The sequence below is a fragment of the Condylostylus longicornis genome, unplaced genomic scaffold, assembly GCF_029603195.1.
Source record: "Condylostylus longicornis isolate FDR11 unplaced genomic scaffold, ASM2960319v2 ptg000018l, whole genome shotgun sequence".
NCBI lineage: Eukaryota > Metazoa > Arthropoda > Insecta > Diptera > Dolichopodidae > Condylostylus > Condylostylus longicornis.
Genome location: NW_026577987.1, coordinates 10,185,630 through 10,203,422, shown reverse-complemented (window position 1 = coordinate 10,203,422; position 17,793 = coordinate 10,185,630).

Below are 17,793 nucleotides of genomic sequence, written 5' to 3'. Positions count from 1 at the left end.
TGTTCACCAAATAGTTAAATATGAAATTGTTATTTCAACTATACCCATGGTATAGCTATTATAAATTTTCATTATCATTTCGCACCGACAAAAAAAAAACAAAATACCAATAAAAACTTACTCTAAATAAACCTTATGAATTTTTAAAGTTTTAATTTACATTTTATGATCTAAAAGCATTGTGTATATTGCATACATACAAACATTTTTAATTTCACCTTTTATACAAAATTATTAAAATTAGCAGCAGCAGCAGCAAAAGTTCTATATTTTTTTATATTCAAATAAAATTTTTTTTTCTTGCTTTCTTTTAATAGTAATCTTAAATTTCGGCTATAACATACACACATATGAATATTAAAAATTTATTTTTACCACACATTTACCAAAATACGACTGCGTACATATAAAAATGTTAATAACATTCAAAAGGCGTTTCAGAAAACACATGTTTTTTATAATAAAAATCATAAAAAGTTAAAATTATACTGGTATTGTGCATATTTGTACACACGTAGGGATTGCAATTTACCGTCGAAAATCATTTACCGGTAATCCGATAAATTTCTTCTCAATTATCGGTTTACCGATAATTTACCGATAAAAATTTAATTTTTGTTTTGTACATATAAATGCTTTATTAATTCAAATTAGTTCTACTTTAAATTGTTATTTTGGATTATTTTTATTCATAAAATAGGTTCGCAAGAAACAAAGGCAATTTAATGTATAATCGCTTAATCTAGATCTAATTTTAGTACAAAATAAACCGGCCGATGAAAAAGCTCTTTCGGCTTCTACACTGGTCGGTTTAATTGTTTCTAAATATTTATATACCATTTCCAGATATACTCCACGTACTCAATATCTTCATAATGAACCATTTCCCTCTTAATAATTTTCATAAGTTCTTTACCATTTGTTTCTTTTGAACTTTCAGAGAACACTTTCACATAAGGACAGTATGTCTTTAATAATGCGTTTCTCAATTTGAATCTTCAAAATTCCAAAGCAACCAAGATTTGATTGATTTTCGTCATTTTATCAGTTGATGTTGTTGTATAATATTTAATGTTGTATAAAACTTAATTTATCGAAATTATCGGTAAATTTAAAAAAAATTATCGATAATATTTATCGTCAATTTTTCGACGATTTATCGGTTAATCGGTTAATCGTTAACCGATAATGCAATCCCTATACACACGTTTAAATATTCAAGATTCTAATGATTATTGTAGATTTAAAGTGAAAAAGGGAAATTTTGCTTACAAAAAAATTAAATATAAAAATTTTATTTTTCTAGGTTTGTTAACTTTTAATGAAAATTTCGGAAATTTCCACTAATAAAACGGAAAAAATTTGATTTCTTCTTAATATATAAAAAAAAATTCTATTCCATGGTGCAAGACTAACTTATTAAACACAATTGCAAGAAAACTAATTAAATACTATTATAATTGAAAATAAATGATTTTCTTTGACTGAATGAGTCGGAATTTAGCGCGTGAACGAGTAGTCAATACGTCCTACATTAGAGCCCTCGCTATAAATGTCCATAACACCTACATTTGAATTATATTATGTTAAAGTATATTCAATTAAAACATGTAAAGAATTATTTGCGATTAAAATATTAAGAAGATGCAAATTTGTAAATAATTTTGATTTTTTTTCTGCAATTTGGATTTAACTAAAACTATATTATTGTTTTGTCTATACATTAACACATAACAGGATTTAGTATAACTTTCCATGCAGTAAAATGCTAGGAATTTTTCAACTACCCGCGTTTCGTCAAAGTATATCATCACATGCCGAAAATTGTATCAGATTTATAGACCGTGTTATCATATCAAGATCACATTTGTAAAATATTTTACCTCTTTGTCTTAAGAGTTTTAGAAATTTTATAATAAAAATACACAAACGAGTGAACGGACGCAGAAAGAAGCTAAAATATATATTTTTTCTAAATTTATTCAATAATTCTAATTTGTTTGTCTAAGTAAAGTTTAAAATTCAGTTTATATGGCTGAAAAATCGTACAAATCAAATTTGTTGAAAGTTTAACCGAACAATTTCATGTAAATGTATATATATAAATCGTTAACCAATTTTACCTTTAAGACAGCAAATGTAGTCCTAAAATGAGAGTATTTAATATTCACGATAGCAACTGATGTATGTATAACATACACAAAATAATTTTAGCATAATATTAAAATTATGATTTGCTTCCTAAATTCCTTTTTGAATTTTACTCAAACTAAAACAGAGTTACGCTATTTATTAACATTAGGTATATAATATTAATATATCAGTGGCTTCAAGCACAAACGACTTAAGTCTGTTTTAGTGATTTCGAGATAAATGCATTTTAAACTTTAAATTAAATTTTGAAAAAAGTTATAAAGTTTTTTGAACCAATTTTTTTTTTGATTGAAAGATAATTAAAAAAGGAAGCGATTAACTCATAATTTGAAGTAAAACAATTAATAGTATTCTCATAATTATGAAAAAAGTGAGATAGGCGGTTATACAAAATTTATAAAAAGCATTTTGCAAAGCATAACTCGAGTTAGGCGATTTGTGAAAAATTACTTTTGTATTTTCGTCAAACTTAAGTCGACTTAAGCTGTTGTTGCAAAACTGAAAATATGGTTTTAGGTGACTTAAGTTATACTAAAAAGGGAAGAAATATATATATTATTTTTACGTTATTTGATTTTTCTCTTTTTTTTCAAATCATTGTCATAAAAAACATAAATTGGGGTAAAAAATGAATAAACTTCAAGTAAAAATTATTTCTAAAAGTTTAAAAATAATTTTTTCATTAAATTTAAGAAAGGTGACAGTATCTTTTATTCTCTCTCGGATTCTCCAACTAAATATGGATGAGTATCTGCTAAATCTCCAGTCTTAATCGTTTTGTAAAATTTGTAAACCAACAGATTAAAAAATTGCATCAAGTACTCTAAGTTTTTCTTTTTTGGTACTAATTTTCTCTTCTTCTTCAATTGAATGATTGCATGTCTTGAAAATCTAACTAGTTAATACCTCGTCTTAAAATATAAAAAATCTTTCTATAAACTGTTCTTGTAAAATATTTTTGGAAGTCAATTTTTTGAAATCTGTGGTGCGACTCTTTCCACTTAAGAGAATTTCAAAAAGTAATTCAATTACAAAAAGGCTTCATTGTGCAACGAATCTGACAAAGTTGTTACATTATTGTAAAAATGAGCACATAAAGTAATCTCTAAAATGAGTTTATGAGTTTGGTGTTTGTTATTTTTTTTAACATATGTACTATATAGTCCATATGACTTTCTTACCTGTTCATAATGATACTAAATGCGAATTAATTAAAATTTTTAAATCGAAAACAAAATGAAATCGAGTGTGAGTTATTACAACTACTGTAATGAAAAGTCAAATTTGATAGTGAACTCGAACTCGTATAGAAAATAATAATTAATAATAAGATACTTGTGAAAATTAAATCTTGGAGACGTATTATTAATTACATGTAGAAAATGGTTTGTTCGTCAGTTTTTCTCTAAGTTCTGCCGTAAAAAGTATATAGATCTCCGTAAAAAGTTGTGGCAAAGTAAATTGGTTCGGAATTTGCTCTCCTATCATAGAGTATATAAGTATTTAATTATCAAATAAACAAAGAATATTGTAAGTTTGCTCGACATTTTTATTTTAGCTGTCAGCATTTACTTTTCAATTAAGACTCCATACAAATTGACCACGAGTCAGTTTCGAGCGTTCATGTACTTGAGTGCATTCAGGAAGCCCGGTCGCGAAAGATTAAGCGAATTTTTCTAACCGTTCGGCAAATTGTAAAAGGATTTTTTTTAAAAGAATAAAAGTAGAAAGCCTTTCATATTTTTGTATCTCTACAGATATGTTCACATGCCCAATAGGACTCGAAAACTTGCTTTTGAATGTTGTCAATTTTAAAATTAGGATCATTAATACAGTCACCACGACCAAAGTCAATTGCGATTTTCAAAACTGTATTAACTTCGGTTTTCAAAGTAAGATCTGTTGTGTAAATACTGTTTATTTACTATAGGACCAGTTTCGCTAATTTCTATGCTTTAAAACACTTTGAATCCGTTATGTTAGTTTCAAATATATTGCAATACCTCTAACATCCGCCACAATCATCTCAGCTCTCCTAGCAAGTTCCAAAATTTTTAACGTACATTTATTAAGCATGAATAAAGTTTATATTGGATAATATTTGCATTATTTAACAATTTCCAACATCAGCACATTTAAAAACAATAATAAATAACTGTCTTTGTAAAAAATACTTTCTTCCAAATAACAAAAATATCATAAATATTTGAAAATCGAAGAAATTTAATCTCACGGAAATGAGTAATAAAAAGTATAACAAAATATTGTTATTCCCAGATGTACCAATTTTATTTGTTGAAAACCCTTGCAAATTATAATAATTTGAATTTCCTAACAAAATGTGTTTTACTAGTTTATAATAAAAGTGTTGCTTTGTAGTACAATAATTAGAATAAATACTCTTGTCAAACACAAAAATTTGATCTTCCTAATAACATGTGTTTTACAAGGGCGTAATAAAACAACACTTTGTTTAATAATACAACTAGACCACAAAGGCAAAACAATCTACCATCAGGTAGCTAGCCACGTGTCATTTTAACATGGGAACTCCGTCAATTGAAAAAAACATTTGTCGCAGGTAAATCACGAAATGACCTACAAGATTATTTGTTAAATAAAAAAATTCAAATCTTAAACATGGGATATTTGGGTAATTAGAGCATTAATAATGCAGGTAACTTGTGTACATGTTTTATATTTTGGGTTAAAAAATACAATTATTTTCTTATCGCTGAATGAAAGATTTAATTTTAACTATAGTGAACAAGTTTTAAATCATGGACATAAAGTACCTACACTATATATCACATAAAATAATATGTTAAGCGTTATAAAATATTTTTTATTATAAAAAACTAAAAAATATTCTATACTGATCATGTATTATTTTGAACACTAAACGCTTAACTTCGATGTATTGTTCTTATTTGCACGCGTTATAAAAACCTAACTCAACATAAGAAGCCTTATGGAATATAATTGTATTTGCAATAATCGCCTAACTCGAGATGAGTTTAAACAACCAACAATTATTATTTTACACAAATCGCTTATGTCGAGTTAGTATTTAAAAAAACTCAAAATTAATTTTGCAACAAAAGCTTAACTCGAGATAAGCGGTTGTAAAAATTCATACAAATAAAAAAAAATGTCACTAATTTCGATTTGCAACAATAGCCTATCTCGAGATAAGTGGTTTGTCAAAAACATAAAAAAGATGTTTTCTGCTCTTAACTCGCTTTAGGCGATTAGTGCAAGTGCACATAGCTACCATTTTGAGTTAGGTCATGTGTGAATTCGACAATAACTCCGGCTACAACAGTCGTAGAACCACCAAATTTTGTGAGCATATGAAACTCAAAACGGATAATTCACTGGTAAACATATCTCATTTTTGTCTTATCTCGAGTTAGGCGGTTTGTGTTTGAGGCCACTGATATGTATATACATATATAATATTATACTTATGCCATATTAGTTCTTTATAGGTTTGTCTTTTTTTTTTTGCAATATGTGGGATATTAAGGTATAAAGAGCTGGTGAATGAGAGTATAACAAAATGGTATTCACAATGTGTTTGTATACAAAAAATAAAACTAAAAACCAAATGTTTTTAAATGTTCCTTTAAGCCATATTTAAGGGAAATTTATATTACAAAGGAAATATTTGACCTATATATTTTTTTTTCATCGAAACACTGAATCAAATTACGTTTACATGCACACCTTATTGGAATACTTTAATATCTCCCATATATGATTAATAAATGTGATATAGAAAACAAAAAAAAAAAAGAGCAAAAGGGAGGATACGTGCTTATCGATTTGCATAAATTCATTTTCTGTTTTCCTTTTATAATTAGATATTATGTGCACATACTGTGTAAACAGATATTTTTATAAACTACACAATATTTTTCCCCTACATATCTATATTTAAATTTTTACTGGTTTTATTTAATATTACAATAATAGCTCTTATGTTGTATAGTTTTCAAATATCCTCTTTTTTCTTATATACTACTCAATTTTTCATATATTAAAATGCTTATATACTAGGGCCATATAGATAATAATGTGTTTGTGTGTAAAACATTTTAATAAGTAGAGAGTTAAAAACTGTTTTAATCGTTAATCTTTAAATGACATGTGACTAAATTATATCAATGTCATATATATAGTTGGATGCATATATAGGTACAAAAGAATGTTCAATGCTCTCAAATATCTATTCTAATCAAGTTTTTATAGACAAAAAATGAATATGACTCGTTTTCATACCTCATTCCGTTTGCTTATCTTTTCCTGTTCATAAATTTCAAAAAATATTAAAATTTTTTTTGCATGTGTATATAAAAACGTAAAATTGTATATAAAGTACGCGATGATTTTCAACTGATTTCCATTATATTCGCATTATAATAGTGAACAATAATTTATATAATCGCGGGAAATTTTATATTTTAATATTATGAAAAACGTGTGATTTGTATATGATGAGAATTGCTTAACTAAATCAGTGTTTCAAGTACCATTTCTGTGTATGTTTAATGCACAAAAGAAAAAAGAATTGGAACAAATTATCAATGATTTGTAAAGCAGCACATTTTGTTTGAACATAAAATAATTCTATATTTCAAAAACTTGGAAGATTTTTTCGGCATTTCAAAAATTTAATTAACTAGAATTTTATTTTATTATCTAGAAATTTGAAATTATGTGACGTTTCTAAGCAAATGTACATAATTTTTGGAAAACGTTGAAAAAATTTGTTTACAATACCACAAGAATAAGGAATTGAAACTTGGAATTATGGTAAATTTTGGTAAAATTAGTAATTTGGGAGATATAGAAGGTGGAAAGACAATTTCCAAAAATGAAAACCATTTATAAATTTCCAAAAGCTGTCATAATCTAAGACATCTACAAATTCCAGTTTGAGAGAAAAACCAATTTAAAAGTTGGAGAAAGTGATTTCAAAATTTACTTTGTCATCGTAGCATTTATCAATCCTATTTTGCTGTAGTCGAGACGAATCGTTATTATACGGCGCTTCTGGTTTTAAAAAAATTATTCGTGGTTTCGAAGCTATCACTTGCCGAAATTCTGCATTTAGAATATTTTAGAGATACAACTTTTAGGAGCTTCCTATTTTAAAATCTGTAGAATATTTGCTGACAAATGAAATGCTGATTGGACCAACAGCAATAGTGAAAATAATGAGCACTTTTTTGACTGACATTATGAAAATTAGAAACAGATTTTTTTCAATTTTTTTTTTAGAAATGTGCTTAAAAAATGAGCAGTATATGTACAGATAATAAGAATGGAAGAAAAAAAGCACAACTAAAATTCAAAATCAATTCCAATTCGGCATAAACATTATCTGTACATACAAATAAACATAAATATTTAATGTAAAACCTTTTTTCTCTATATATACTATATTTAGATGAATGGAGAAAGAAAGAGAAAGATAATGTATTAAACAACTATATAGAATGAGAATAAAAAGAAGGAAAAAAATAGAAATAAACATTTAAAGTCCCTTTTAGTCCTTGATACATATAAAATGACATAAATGACATGTGAAGAGGATTTAGTCACACTTCAATAAATAACGAAGAAAAAATAAATAATAAAAAGAAAAGAATTTTTGTTTCGGATCATTATTTATACCGTTATATGCGATATATTGATTCTCTATAGAAATTTAACAGTGAAATAATAACAAACTAACATTGACATAAAGTGCTTACAAGTATGTATATGTGGTACAAAATGTATACGATTTGTACTTATGGTTTGTGTAGGTGAACTCAATTGTGTATATTGATGAATATTATATGGTGTAGGAATGTATGTATGTAACCATGTATTGTATGTTCATTTAATGTGTAGATAATGTAGAATAGGAATTTTTTCGAACAATGAATAAAAAATATTTTCACAGAATCTGAATAAAAGTAATATCTTTTAATGGACCATATGAAAAAAAAAGGATTATTAGAAAATTTCACCACACTACACAATTCAAAATGTTCAATTTGATATTATTGAATATAGGGAATCCCTCTCAACAATATAAAATATTGTGTTCATTTTGTTCGTTATATTATTAGTCAAAGCTTCCTTTCAATTTATGCATTTAATATTTTCGATAATATTTTATAAAATACAATTATGAAATTTACTGAAAATTAAATCACAATTCAAAAAATTTTATTAAATTTTTTTTTTTGTAATTTGTGTTACAGATATTACACAAATACAATCAAATTAAAATCTATTTGGTGGTGAAGTTTTTTCATATTAGAACTTAGAAAGAAGTTGAGCACATACTTGGAGTCATAATTGATGTAATTCTTTTCTATTAAAATTTTCTATTATAAGCAATTACTAACATTGTGCACTTAAAACTAAAATTAGCTGCTTATAGGGAATCTTAGGTATTTTTCCCGAAATTTAGTGTATAACTCGGTCGGATTTATCTCATGATACAAAAATATGTGAGCTATAAAACTTTAAATATAATTTATCTTAATGGAAATTTCTTCATGCAACTGCAGAACAGATGGATGACGTAATCAAAGGAACGAGTTAAAGGCAGAAAAATTCATTAAAAAAATCTCTCCTCGAACTGGACTCGAACCAGTGACCTACCGCTTTCTAGGCGCTCTACCAACTGAGCTACAGAGGCATGAAAAAATTGCCGACGAAATGTTCTCTACATTGCTTATACTGTAATTCACATGATTACTAAGTATTTGTTTTGTTTAGATTGATTGCTACATACAATCTACTATTGAAACACACAATAACAAGAACATATATATTTACAGGATTGAATATAATATGAATTTTGGCTTTGCGGTCTGGAGCGAATCAATGAACGTTTATACCAGTTTGGTTATGACCTTGATCAAAAAAGTAGACATTCAAAAATAAAATTTTATAAATAGTTATTCTAAATTATGAATCTTATCAAATATTGCAGCTTGAAAAATTGACATTCGCTTAACTTGAATAAATTTCCAATTTTTAATGTAAAGACATCAAATTTAAAGAAAAATTTGCGCTTATTTGCAAAAATAGTAGAACAATAATTTCTTCTTCCATTTATTTGATTAATATTACAAAATATATCACGATTATTTTCATAGTCTTTTCCTATAAAAAATTATTCACTTTAATTTCAAACTGAAATCATATTAAACTTCAAAATTCAAGCAAGGCCAAAAATCATAATTTTACTAACGTTTAACAAAGACTATATCAATGCTTAATTTAGTTGAAAATGTTTTGATGCTCACAGATCTTAAGGAGAAAAATAATTACTCTCAAGAAAGTGTTTAAGTGTTCTGAGTTACTACAAGTCTGGTTTGATCATCAAAATGCAAGAAACGCTCATAGATGTTATAAATGCTAAGTGATAATTATTAATGAAAAATTTCATTCTGTAACATCAAGGTTGTGCCTCTTATTCGATGCAAACTCTTTGCTCTTGCTATTTTCAAGATATGTAATATTAATGGCTTTATAGTAGAGTTTCGTGACGTAGAGGCAAATATATCCTGATTTTCATTAATTTACAAAATTTTACCAATTTTTTTTTAAGCAATATCCTTTTAATTTCTTAATGAATTAAAGCGTGTAGTAAATCTGCCTATTATTGATTTGAAGTGACATTCATATATCTAACATAGAAAATGAGTTTTTTCCAAAATTTATACAAAAATATGTTATTAACATACTTATACACTTATATACACAACAAAAAAAGGGAAAAAAGATCTTAATGTAAAAAGTGAAATTAAATTTCATTCCCATATGTTTTTATGCATCCTAACTAAAATACAATATTGCCGAAACATTGAAAAATAAGCAAGGAAAATTCAAAAATATCTACAAGAATAAATTAGGAAGCGGAAAATATAACAATATTTAAACGTGTTTGTGTATACACACATAAAATGTTTTTATATACATACATACAATTACATTTTATTTCTCTTTATTATGTAATTTTTATTATTTTTATTATTATAATTCTAATCTAAACAATACTCTTTATACTTCTTATAATCCTAATAGTTAATTTTTCACGAGATTCTAAAATTATTTTAAAAGTACAAAAAAACAAAAAAACAGCATTTTCATCCTACTTGCGTTTGAGTATTGTATACTTGGAACCGATTCAATAATTCTAGTCACGTCTTTTTTAAGTCGTTTCTTATTTTATTTATATACATGCATACATTTAAAATATTGTTGCATACAATAACAAACCGTACATAAAAACAAGCCATTCCATATATATATATATATATATGCCTATTATATACCTATTTTTATATAATGTGCAGTTAAACATATTGAATTAAGTATTATATTGTAAATATAAGAACTCAGACTGAATTTGAAATTCTTTTAAAATTCGTATAAACTAACTTTGTTTTTATTTTGGGTTTATTTTTGTTGTATAACAGCGAAAGAACACTAAGTATGGAAAAAGAAAAACACTAAAGAATACAAAGAGTGGAAAAGAAAATTTTTTTGTTTTTAATTCCCGTTTATGTAAGTATGTAAATATATAACGTTGTATAGTAATAATAATATATTTACAATATATACCTATACACAAAATACTCGTAGAACTTTCTTAAAGTACAAATAGCGCCGCACGTATAAATTCTCTTATAAAATCTAAAAATAAAAGGAAATTTCATTTCCAATTTTTTTTTTTCTTTTGTGTTTTTTTTTCTCATATCTTCTATATATTTTTGTTCTGCATGCTATTTGCATGTTATATTGCGATGAATGTGTAGGTGAGTCTGATAAACAAAACGAATATAATATGAAGTACAGTGGTTACATTAAATTCTACTTCGGCATCTTAGGTTATAAACAATATTTTATTGGTATATTAAAATAACGTGATCGACGGGAAGGATAATGAAAAATTCTTTTCATGGACAATATTGTAAAAATAGAAATAATTTGCCTATATATATATGCAATAAAATTATATTAGTAATAATGACGATAAAAAAACTGATTCAGTAATTAATAGCTATCAAAAAGATTAGAATGCACAATTGAATAGATTCTAAATGAATTTTATGTCCTATAACATTCAATTAACACAAAGTTATGAAAAGACGTTAAGTTATTGACTAATGGCTTGAAGTATCGAAAATAAATTAAAATTTTATGTTTTTCCGAATTACATTCCGAATTTCAAGTTTTATGCAAATTTTTTATAATTATACTTTTAGAACTCCTTTTGAAATTTTAATCACTTAGCTCAACTCATATGTCATATTTTTTTTTTAGAGCATTTTTTTATGTAAAATTAAAATTATTTCAAGGATAATAAAAATTTCATATTGTCATAATTTGTGGTGAATGCAAAAAAAATTACAAATAATATTTTTTTTTTCTTATTGCAATTTTCCGAATCCCATAATATATTTCCACTTTTAATTGAAATGCGGTTTCATTTTGTTAGTTATACACACATACACATAAGTAATTTCGTTAAGCTAAAAAAAAAATATTTATTTTGTAATATTATTAAAGGCTGTTTGAAATTATAATGAATAATGGATCTCATGAATGTTCATGATATTATCAAGGACCTTAGAATGATATTTGCTGATTAATTTTTTATTTTAAAAAATTCTGGGTTTTAAAAGACTTATTTTAAAACCCATAATTTTCTAGTGCTTTTTTTTAAATTTAAATAATCTTAAATAATTTATTGAAAAATAGTCACATTTTTCAGTCGTATTTAATATTTTTATTAAAATAAATAATAAAATATCAACAAATAAAAGGGAATATTGCAAATATTTTAGTTTGCGGCAGTTTATTAATATTTCAGAATAAATAATAAGCATTTTGAATTCGAAGAATTTTATAACTAAAAGGCGAATATTCAAAGATGTATGTGTATACAAAACAAGTTTTTAAACAATAAAATTTATATTAAGCTTACCTTAATAAGCCTTGTTTAATTGGTTAAATTAAAGAACTTCTGCTCTGCCTTTTATAAATTTTAAGATTTGTTGTCTTACGTAGTTATTGAACATTATAACTTCAACTTTATGAGTAAATGGTGTTTTATTTATTATACTGCTAATTATTTATGTTTGGTGCCAAAAATTAAGCTAAAAATATTGTGTGTACAATAAAAATGAAACATTGACAAAAAATATGCTAGAAATTGTGATATTTCATTAAATGAAGACGTTCAAATTTACATTTATCGTAAAATTTGTGATACAGCAGAGTAAATTTTGTTGTACTCGTAGAAAGATAGGAATTTTCAGTTCTCAGTTTTGGAAGGTTAATGTGTGATTAAGTACAGAAAAATTACTGGCAGCAATGATGATTTTATTTAGGAAAATTATTAAAAAATTGAACATAGGTTATCATTTGACAGATGACTGAAATTCACTCCATGAGGAATATTTTATTTGCTAACGGAACTATATTAATTTTTGGATTCTTTTCATAATAACACTTTTATATGAGCAAAAGTTAATTTTTTTAAAATTACTGCAATCTTAAAAGGGTGAAATCAATTTAAACGATCCCTAGTTCAACAGGGTCATATAAATCTACTGTACGATTACTTAAGCCAAATTGTTATTCATTTTTTAATAAATGTCAATTAATTTGAACCTAATTCTAAAGTCGGAATAATAATTGAGCTGTATTTCAAACCTTTGAATAACTTTATATTAATAGAAAATCTTTTAAATTTTATTTGAAATAATATCTTCAAAATTCCAATTATTCCTTAAATTATATAATATGTACATAAAGCAACTCAATTAATCAAATTTTCATAACTTTGTAGAAAATTAATTTGAAAATACAATTACCAATAATAATAATTATTTACAAATTATCAAATTTCAATTTCATTTGCAATTCGAAAGCAATGTTAATTTTCATAATTAATTATAATTCTTATATCAAATAATGATCACAAATTCATAACAATTAATTATATAAAAATTTTCTTATTATTATTTACGGAAAACATAAAAAAAAAATTTCCTTTCACTTAATTACACTCATTATTCTCTCGTAATATCTAAGCTATATAACAATTTGAGTAAATGCCACGTACAAAATATGAAGAAAAAAAAAGAAAATAAAAACAATTTAATAATTTTCTCATTATTTTAATGTTATTCACATTTCTTTTTAATGGTGCTAAACATAATTTAATTTTCAATTGTATAATATAATTTTCTTTTATTTTTTAATTTTCATTTTAAAAGTTCTTTAACCTTAAAATTTTTTATGCATACCCACAATATTCTAACAACTCTTTTCCATTTATTTAAGTAATCATTTTGAGTTTTTTAATTTTCTTGTTTTTTTGTACGAGAACGTTACTTAGCGAACATTTTTGAGAAGTAAATGAAAATAATTTGAGTATTCTGGTTGCCTTGACCTGAATAATATGAAAAAGAATAATTGAAATGGTGTTGCCGTATAGAGAATCTATTTTTGATAAGTTTTTTTTGTAAGAAAATAAAATTTGATGGAAAAAAGCTAAATTTAGTCAATTGCTTTTGATTCCATAAAGAGACGCAGCCACATTATTTTATGAAAGGTAATTTTTGTGAAAAGAAATTACATAAGATGTTTTTTTTTCGGTGTTCTTTCTGTGGTATAGATTTCACTGACGTACGTGTATTATGTTCTGAGATCTCCGTGGTGCAAATAAAGCCTAGTGCTTTCTTAGAATGTTGTTCTTACAAAAACTAATTTGTATTGATGAAACAAAAATATGCTAAGCACATCAATTGTTGTTATCAATTTTAACACTATTACCTATTTTATGCTAACTGCACTACCTTTTGTACAAAATCTTAAATTTTATTAAAAAAACTTATTTAAAATCAAAAAATATAAGTTAAGTTGTTTGATTAGAACAAAACGAAGTATAAAAATTTGACTATGCGCAACATTATCCTAATTAACTGGCTTCTTTTCGCAAATTTGCCATTACAAAATTTTAAATTTGATACTTAGCATTTCGCTATCATGTGCACATCTTCATCGCTATCTATCGTGTCCCAGTTGATTAAATTTTAATTAATTTTGTATCAATGGAATTTTTAATACAAGATTTATGAAACAATTTTCCCAAAATATGGTTGTCGGTCGTTATATGACAAGAACTAAATAATTTTACTGTTATTACCAATTACAAAATTTTCAACTATTGCCATTATTTAACGGCAATAAAATTACCTTTAAATTATATCAATAATAATCACAGAGCTAACTGATCTAAGAATTTTCTAAACTAGTCTTAGAAATTTCTTATTATTTTAAAGTTAAAACAAAAAAATGTTAAAAAATGGAATTTTTATATGAAAAGTGAGTGGATAAATATTATGTTAAGAACTTCCTGCACCAACAAACCATTCAATTCTTGTGCTCTAGTATATAGTAGTATTTGAAAAATAAAGGAAAATGTAAAATGTTAAAAACTCAACATTATTTTATAGAATTCAAATTTTATTAAAATTTTTCGCCCCGAACTCTGAATGTATGAATAAATTATGAACTATATTAGGAAAGTAGTTAGTTTACTACAATTTATACAAAATACATTCATACAATTTTCATATTAAATTTATTTCGTGAATGTTCTTGACAAAAATTAAAAAAAGAAGAACAGAAAATTAATAAGGGAAACAATATAAACGCTTTTAATGATAAATTAAGGTAATAAAATATGATGATCGCATTATTTTCATATATTTTCATACGTCAATACCAAAAACAGAAAAAAACGAGAAAAAAAATAGAGTTGACCTTGTCAACTCTGTGATACCCGTACGAATTTGTTATCCTATGTGCAAATAAAGATGCCATAACTGACTAAGGGACACATTAATTTATGCAAAATTTCAATACTGTCTGTTTTTCAAAATACTGTGTGTGTCAAACTACTATTTAAGTTGTATGGCAGCTATACCAGAAAAAGCTAAGAAATTTTAACAAATTTTATAGTTTCTGAGATATAGCCAAATAACTTTTGAAGTTGTATGGCAGGTACCAGAAGGAGCCAAGTAATTTCAACGACTTTTATCATACACATTGGCCCTACTAGTGCATTCGTTTGTGTGAAATTTCAATACCATAGCTTATATAGTTTTTGAGATATAGCCAAATAACTTTTGAAGTTGTATGGCAGGTACCAGAAGGAGCCAAGTAATTTCAACGACTTTCATGAAACACATTGGCCCTACTAATATATTCATTTGTGTGAAATTTCAATACCACAACTTTTATAGTTTCTGAGATATAGCCAAATAAATTTTGAAGTTGTATGGCAGCTACCCGAACCGGTACCCCGATCATGTCCAATTTAAATAGGGTTCTGGCACTTACTACAATAAATCATTTGTGAAAATTTGGTGAACTTAGCTCAATTAGTTTTTGAGTTATCGTGGGGACGGACGGACGGACGGACAGGCAAAGCTAAATCAACTCAGAATTTGACGCTGATCAAAAACATACACTTGAGTCTATATCTAAGACCGTTATTTCTTAGCGTTACAAACGGTAAGGCAAATTTAGTATACCCTTCGAACATACGTTCGTACGGGTATAAAAATATAAAATTAAAAATAATAATCAAAAAAAAAATAATAATAATAATTTATTTGTGACTCATTTACTTCTTAATTTTTATTACATAAATATTGCATTCACACACATACAAATATAGTAATAATATATTATATAATCCCAATATAATCGTAAAAATTCATCATCTACTATATATACATATATGTATTTAAATGCATATGTATATATTAATAATAGGGAAATAATATAACAAAGGATATGAATGTAATAATCAAAATAATAACAACAATAACAATAATAACAATAATGAAAATAAAAAAAGGAAAAAGACAAAATAAATAATAATTTTTCATCAAAGAGAAAGACAATTTTTCTCAAATTTATTATTGTACTTGTGTTTATAATTTATATATGAGAGGAAGATGACAAGCGTATAAGAAAAAACAAAAAAAAAAAATAAAAGAAAAATTAAAATGAAAATAAGCGGAAATGTATTACAGTGCCATCTTTAATATAAAATTTGCAAAATTTTTTTTTCTCTCTTCTTCAAGATTTATTTCATCATTGCTTTTTTGTTTCTGATTTTATTCTCATATTTTTGTTTAACTTTTTTTTTTCAATAAAAAATTCACATGCAAAGTCATATCAGGATATTAAATAACAAAATTATTTTTGTCTTCCTTATAAATAATATGAATGCTTGCTTATTTTAAGGGCAATCGACTCTTAGTTTCCTTCTATGTCATTTTCTATAAAGCATTTGTATACTTGCTTGGATTTAGAAGAGAAATCACTTTGGGAATTATTACTATGACAAAAGAAATATAATATGTAGATGTGAAAAACATTTTACTGATGAGAAAAGATTACATAGAGTAAGGATCCATTCTATAATTTGATATGGTAAATAATTATGTATATAGAGCATAATGTCTACATATAGTAAAAAAGAAAAATTATATTCTAAGAAATGAAATTAAATAAGCGATTTTTTTCTCATCATTCCGCATAATTTAACACGCATAGTCGTTCCGCTGTCACTCTATATACATATACATATATTTATATATAAAATTTCTTATGTATATAACATTTATGCATAACTCGACATAATATTCATGTGTATACTCGACATAAGGGGCCAATTTTGAAATACATATTTATGTAGAAAATTTTATATTTTTTTTTCTCTACAGATTTTTTTTTTCATTTTAATTTTTTATTTCTTTAATGAAATCCTGAGATTTTGTTATTTTATATTTTCCCATTTTCACTTTTGTTTAGGTTCTTAAGTTTGCGTTTATATAAACTTCCCTCTCTTTCGCTCGCTCTCTTTCTCTAGTTTTCCCCCTATCATCTAGTAGAGGAGTCTTATAGTCTTAAAGGCAAATTTTTAGAAAAAATTGTAAGGAATTTTTTTTTGCGGTTATAAAGAGTATAGAAATATTTCCCTAGATGAAAATTAGTTAATTTCTTGGCACATGGATTAGATTATGTAATACCCATTATTATGATGTGAAATGAATGTGTATATGAATATGTATATACATAGAATATAAGCATGCATGCATATATTGTATGAAAATTTGAACTAATTGACTTTAATGAACAATTTATGGGTTTCTTTAAAATTAAAATTGTGTTAAATTTGTTTTTAATATAAGAAATTGATCGCTAAATTGAATTAATTGTTATTTGTTTTGAGATTTTAAATAAAAAACTTGTATAAAATTAAATTAAAAATTAAAGTTACAATAGCCTAGTTTTAGGAATTGATTCATTCATTTTTGCAATAAAATAAAAATATTAAAAAATTACCCTTCGTCTTTCGACAACGGCTTCAAGTATTTTTGGATTTGAGCAAAAACTTTTTAAAAATAAAATATTTCAAATATTTTTCTCTAAATTTTTACATTTTTATTGCATAAAGCGAATAGAGCGAATTTTAATTTAAATATTTTCCATTGTCCCTTCCATATGACCATTATTGAGTGAGAAAACATAAAA